The 6,000-nt window shown below is 54.5% G+C and overlaps 1 protein-coding gene across 3 annotated transcripts in view; it reads right to left on the bottom strand.

The window, feature by feature from the left end:
- DAGLA (diacylglycerol lipase alpha) overlaps positions 1–5,535 on the bottom strand; it is a 52,032-nt gene extending 46,497 nt beyond the window's left edge. For all 3 annotated transcript variants that reach the window (XM_074231327.1, XM_074231326.1, XM_074231325.1), the window contains exon 1: positions 970–5,535. The gene's annotated coding sequence lies outside the window, so the exon portion shown is untranslated. The remainder of the gene's footprint in view (positions 1–969) is intronic.
- Positions 5,536–6,000: the final 465 nt, after the last annotated feature.

Genomic DNA, 6,000 nt, shown 5'->3' on the forward strand with positions numbered 1-6,000 from the left:
GATGTCAGCAGTTGTCATCCCATCTGCAGACACACACAGACCAGGTTTCCTCAGAGCCTCTGCTAGTTCCGGGCTATTACTTTCCTGAAGTTGCGTACTCAGGGTGGGTCTTCCTTCCTCTGTCAGCACTCCTGCTTTCCTATTCTATCCAATTCATTTTTAGGTCTACGTTGGTGGGTATGTTGGCCCCTTCAGAGAACTTCCATTTTTCTGCCTCACTGGAATCTTTTCCTTTGTGTCTTCAGAATTTCATTCACTGGGACGGCAAGGTGGTGCAGTGGATAGAGCAGCGGCCCTGGAGTCAGGAGCATCTGAGTTCAAGTCTGGCCTCAGGCACTTCCTAATTACCTAGCTATGTGGCCTTGGGCAAGCCACTTAACCCCACTGCCTTGCAAAAATCTTAAAAAAAAATTTCATTCATGAGTTTCCTGTCCCTCAAGCACGAATTTCCTTCATAGAATTTTAGTCCCTCGGATGCTGCCTATTCCTCCTCTGAATCCCTTGAAATCAATTTCCCTGAGATCAGAAGCTACACCCAGATTTCTTTTTCCCTATTACAAATTCCAGGAGGGTATGCTCACTTCCCCTTCCCCAAAGTTGCCCTCATTTCACCCCAGCAACTACTTCCTCCCTATTAGTGAGAGTTAAGATTCAGTCTAGAATTCTTCCTTGTGGATTCCTCTATCTTTGGAAAGATGAAAATATCATTAGAGCCAATCAAGAAGTTATTAACAATTCTGTCTTTGGCAGAGTGTGCTCCGGCAGATGTCTGGATAACAGAGATGTCCCTTCACCACAGTACCAGGTGCCTCCATGCTGGTTTGTAAGTGGTATCCGGAAGGGTCTAAAGCAGTATCCTGGAGCCAGTGTGGTTCCACTGCCTACTGCCCACTGTACTGCTCCTGGCCATCTCCTTGGCCCTTTCCCAGCTGCCCACCAGACCAAGCCCAAGCCTTCCAGTTCACTCACCAGAAGTCCAGGGGTCATCCCAAAAGCATTCCAGGCCCTGACCTCTTCCTTCTGAATGGCTCTCAGAGCTGGAGGCCTAAGGAAGCTTTGCCAGCCATTCCAAGGTCACAGGTCTTGGACATCTTGGCAGGCCAGATGGTGAGGATGAAGTAAGGAGCTGCTGCAAACAAGTGGGAAATCTGCTCTCCCTTTCTTACTTAAAAAGAACCAAGGAGTGTGCTCCCAGTAGCATAGGTCGAGGGTTGAGGCGGCCCTGGCGCCTCACCTCACACACCACCTGCATCACCTTGGCAAGATAAATCCTTCAGCAAACAGTTGCCAGTCGGGCGGGAGGCCACGGAGCCAATGGGCTTCTGCACCGGGAAAAGTAAACAGGACAATCACTGTTTCCCTTTACTACTATACCAATCAAGGCTGGGCACACCTCAGCTACTTTCTGATGGGAGCATGGACTAGAACCTGGCAAGGGCAGCATCCACCCCCAGACACAGGAGCTTGTCCCCCAGGCCTGCTGCAGATGACAATGACTAGGGAGGTGTGGGGACCCCAAGGGGAGCCAGGCAGGAGATTTACAGTGTTGATTCCAAAGGGGCGACTGCTCTCTCAGACGATGTATGCCAATCTCACCAGCTCCTGTCACCAACTGAGCTCTCCCTACCCACTTCACAGACCCTCAACCTTTAGGGTCTGAGGCCCATAGGAGCTCCGAGCTATTGTCCAATGAAGACACAAGAGGCTCCTTGGAAGTAAGGCATGGCAACCTCCATAACGCCACGGGGTCAGCCGAGGGCTGCAGGTGTTGGAACCTCGCCACTCCCTGGCGTGTCTGGCTGAGGTGGCCAGGAGGGGGCCCGAGAGGAGCCTGGATTCCAGACACATGACTCTGAAGGCTGCTGGGCCAACAGTTAGGGAAACAATTTTCTGGTTCAACACCAAAAGCTGTGGTTTCTCCATCCCTTGGGTGGAGCCCCATTGGACCCTACATCAGGTAACTAACTGCCTGGGAGGCTGGCCAGAAATCTGGGGTGAAACAACAGCTTAGGTCAGAATTATTTATGAAACTCTTTGCCTAGGAGGAGGAACCTGGAATCTCCTCACCTCCCCTTTGATCAGGGTCTGTTACATCTGGAAAGACCCCTATTCCCCCAGGTCCTGGTAGAGCCCTTCACATCTGGAGGCCAGGCGTCATCTCCCTTGCACGTGCTACAGTCCCGCCAAACTGGCTTATGTGCATCTCTCCCACCTCTGGGCCTTTGTCCAGTCTGACCCCTGTGTCTGGCCCTCCCTCCTCCCCTCTACCTCTCAGAATGCCTGGCTCTCATCTGAGGTCAGCTCTGGCACCACCTCTTTCCTGATACTTCCAGCTCCCTGTGTCCCTCATCTTTTTAACCTCATGTATATTCCAGATTTACCTCCCAAGAGACTGTAAGTTCTTTGAGGACAAAGATGGACCCCCAGGGCTTGGCCCACCAGAGGCCCCAAATGCCTGGAAACTCTTGGTGTCATTGAATCCAGGCTGTGAAGTGAGGGTCAGCAGCAGAGTCTGACAGAGAAAGTCTAAGATGAAATCACCTGGGGGACAGATACCTCAGGAACTCTCCCCTCCCCATCCAAGCGAGAAGCAGCAGGTTTCTCCCTCCCTTGTCTGGCCTGACCCTGGACGAAGGCACCACCTGGACAGGGAGCACCATGCTCTCAGCTGCCCACACTTGCTCCTTGTCCTCTCAAAACCACAGGTGGGAGCTGGCACCTGGGCTGGGGGCACAGCTCTGTCAATCCATCCCTTCCATCCAGCTGTTCCCCCTAATTCTCCCAAGCACTCCAGTCTCCCTGCTCTACTTCCCAACTGGTTCTGTCTTTCTCTGCCTTCCAAAAGGAGGGTCAAAGAGGAGATCACGGCCCAGCTCTCTCCAGGCCTTCCCACGATGCATCATTTCACCCACGTGGGTGACAGCAGCCTTTCACCCAAGGCTTGCTTTCCGACTACCCTTCCACCACGTGCCAGACAAAGACAAGACAAAATTGAACGGTCTTTGCCCTAATACCTGCAGGCTGATTTGGAGGAAAGGTGGCCTGGAGTTGAGGGGCACTAGGGCTTGGCGGGGGAAGCATTTCAGGCATGGGGGACCACCTGTGAAAAGGCTGGGAGACGGGGATTGACTCATTTATAGTGAACAAGCAGCAGGGAGACTGGAAGAGAGATCACAGGGGAACTAAAGTGAAGGAGCTGCCTGACACTTTCCGAGATGATCTCTGAGGTCCAACCCAAGTGGCTGGAGGAGCGGAAAGAAGGGCATGGGTTCAGAGGCCTTCAAGAACTCCCACTCCTAGGGGCGGCTAGGTTGCACAGTGGATAGAGCACCAGCCTTGGAGTCAGAAGTACCTGAGTTCAAATCTGGCCTCAGACACTTAATGATTACCTAGCTGTGTGGCCTTGGACAAGCCATTTAACCCCACTGCCTTGCAAAAAAACCTTAAAAAAAAAAAAAAGAACTCCTGCTCCAGTCAAGATGAAGCTGGTAAAGCCTCCGTGCCATCCACCTTCATGTTGCCCCCTGCCCCTCAAGAGGGTCCACCTGGGTCATCTCTGTAGCTTGAGTCTTTCTAACATGCCCTCAGCTCCCAATTTGGGCAAAGACCAACTCAGAAACCTCTCCTTTAAAGAGGAGGCAGGCTAGGAAGACCACAAATACAATTTGGTCAGGGTGATACCACAACTGGGCACCAGTCAACCTGCTCCTTGGACATCAGGGTCTCAGCAGTGTGCCAAGCTGAAGCCTTCAGAAGTGCCAGGACAGGGCATCTACAAACAAACATTCCAGGCATGGCCAGAACCCTCTACTCAAAGGGACAGAGAGAGCCTGAGGGGGTCTGGGCCGGGTCTTGTGCTGGAGAGGTGAGACGAGCTCTGAGATGGGAGAGGTGCCCAGTGGCATCGAGCCAACAGAAACTGTTGAAGAATCTCAAGTGAGGCAGCAGACAGGGGTGCAAAAATGTGCCCATGTGAAAAATCAGGTAGATCCACAGAACCCTGAAGGAGCTGAGGTTCTCTGGCCTCCTGAAGAGCCCTCTTCCTGCAGGCAGCCACACCCACCTCCCTCTGCAAACCCAGTCCTCCCCCCTTCCCTCCATGTGCCCACAGGCCAATCAGACTGGCACACACACCAGTGCCAGCCCAGCCCGGCCCACAGGAGAGCTGCTGCTCATCTGCCAACGCCCCCACAGGGCTGCTCCCAAGCCTTCCCCATGTGTGTCTGCTCCTCTCTGCTCCCCTCCATGTGGGAGCCACGGCAGCTACCCCCACTGATATGGCAGCCACGACTGCCTACACACCCCAACTGGGAACGGCTCGAACCCCCTTCATGTGCAGAAGGACAGATGTCAGTCAGGGTCAAGTAGAAACCAGGCCCATCTCCTCTCCTTCCTCCCACCCTCCTCCTCCTCCACATTCAACCCACCCTGAGCCAGCCTTCCCCCGGGAAGGAGGAAGAGGCGGATCTCAGAGGGAACAATCCATTAATTCTGTCCTCTCTTCCCTCTTCTGCTGGGGGAAGGGCTGGGGAGGTGTGGAGGGCAAGAAGTAGGGGGCTGGGAACACCCAGGCTCCCTGTGACCACAGCAAAGGGGAAGGGAAGACCTCAGGGCCCCCTCCGGCACTCCTCAGTAGCAGATTTGCAAGTCACTCAACCCCCAGACACCCTCCCAACAACCTCTGCAGGAGCCCAGGCTGAGTCAGCTGGGGAACCCCAGCCCGGCTCCGGGTGACTGACGGTTCTTCCAACACCCCCAGTTCAGGGCAGCCCAGATCTTCTCCTCCCTGCACCAGGCAGGGCAGGGTCCCCTCTAGACTGGGGGAGGCACCCTAAGGAAACACAGGCAAGTAGGTCCCCACTCTGGGTCTCAATTTCCTCCACTGAAAACCAAAGCTGCCTTAGCCCAGCTCTGGGAGGCCTCTGGCCCAGGGGGCAGGGAGGAGCCAGCCTGGCCTAACCGATCCAGAGAGCCCCAGCTCTGCTCCTCGGCAAAGCCCCAGTCTCTGTTTCTGGCCCTCCTGGGCACTGCCTCCCACCTTTGGGAAGGGCCTGCCCAGAACTGGAACTCTCCCAAGGGCCGAGAGGGAGAGAATATGGCAAGGAAGGGGCGAGAATCCCTGGGAGACAGAGGAACCCAAAGGAGAGACGGCCAAGAACGGGGAAGTGAACATAATGGCTCCTTTACAGGAACCTCCTTGGCACTGACCTCCCCCACCCCTGCCAGATTTCCCCAAACCAGCAGGACCAGTTAGCAGCCACCAGTGCTTTTCACAGAGGCAGGTCAGCCTCTCAACAACTCTCCATTTCAGCCCTGGGGGGGGGGGGAGAAGGTGAGCAGAAAGGGAGAGAACCAGGCGAATTAAGGCAGGGCTAGGAGGGTCCAAGATCCCCAGGCATTGACAAGGGCACTCCCCAGCTCATACAGCTTCAATGGCTCCCAACAGCCTCGAAGATCACCCCGGGCATCCTCAGTTTGGTCCCTTCATAACCTGACTCCCAGTTCTCTTTCCAGGTTGGACCCACACCGCTCTCCCTCCTGTCCCCACCCCCCCCCAACTCTCCCTTCCCCCATTCTCAAAGGGAACTATTATTCACTTTTCTCTGAATCCTGTGATCAATCTCCCATCTCCATGCCTGGGTCTAAGTTGTCTCTCTCTTCTTCGGGTTGGAATCACAGCTCTGCCTCAGTCTCCTCCTCCCCACCAGGTGATGGTGCTTTCCCTCCTCCATCTTCCAGAATTACTTGGTATATAATACATATACTGACATCCCCTGGCATGGGAGAACACAAGGTCTGGGTGGTGGGAGGCTGGGTCCCTTTGCTTCTGACCCAGACCACCCCTCATTAAGGGTTGAACCCAATTCTTGGCACAGAGTAGACTCACCCCCTGTGGCTTTCACAGACCAGCCACAAGCTCAATGGAAGTGAAGAGGGGAGAACTTCTAAAATCATGGAGATGCCTAGAAGGTCCAAGGTCAAATGTCTGCCCCTCATCAC

The sequence above is a fragment of the Macrotis lagotis genome, chromosome 3 (assembly GCF_037893015.1).
Source record: "Macrotis lagotis isolate mMagLag1 chromosome 3, bilby.v1.9.chrom.fasta, whole genome shotgun sequence".
NCBI classification, from domain to species: Eukaryota; Metazoa; Chordata; class Mammalia; order Peramelemorphia; family Peramelidae; genus Macrotis; species Macrotis lagotis.